This window comes from Epinephelus fuscoguttatus, linkage group LG6 (assembly GCF_011397635.1).
Source record: "Epinephelus fuscoguttatus linkage group LG6, E.fuscoguttatus.final_Chr_v1".
NCBI classification, from domain to species: domain Eukaryota; kingdom Metazoa; phylum Chordata; class Actinopteri; order Perciformes; family Serranidae; genus Epinephelus; species Epinephelus fuscoguttatus.
In genome coordinates, this window is record NC_064757.1 from 21,797,276 (window position 1) to 21,797,803 (window position 528).

Genomic DNA, 528 nt, shown 5'->3' on the forward strand with positions numbered 1-528 from the left:
TATTTTACATGGTAACATATTTTCTTTACAGATATATAACAGAGGTACATAACAACTTTTAAAAGTAAAACTTAAGGTAGTCTTAATTGGTAGTTGGTAATCTACCCAGAAGTGTCCCACATTACCTGACTTCACCCTTACATAATTGATAAATTATTAATTGCAATGTAATCAGACTACTTTTGGAGTTGTGGGTTAGTCTATTTTTCTTGCATAATTACCATAGTTGAAAACAGAGTGAACAACTCTGACACCAGATCAAAGGTTTTTTTAGGTTCATTGTACCAACTCTGAACTAGGGAAGACTGTATTTGTTTTTGTTTGTTTTGTATTTTTTTTTTTATAAAATCTGTTTCTTCATGAATGCGTATGACTTCTTGAATCATGTTATATGCAGCAGTTAACGTGTGGAAATCATCTGTGACATCAGTACATTTCGGAAAACTGCCGGTGTGACTTGGGTGTGTTTACGGAAAATGTAGTTTGGCCTCTCTGGCTTTCCGTACAGAGGTGGAGTAGTCACGTGAT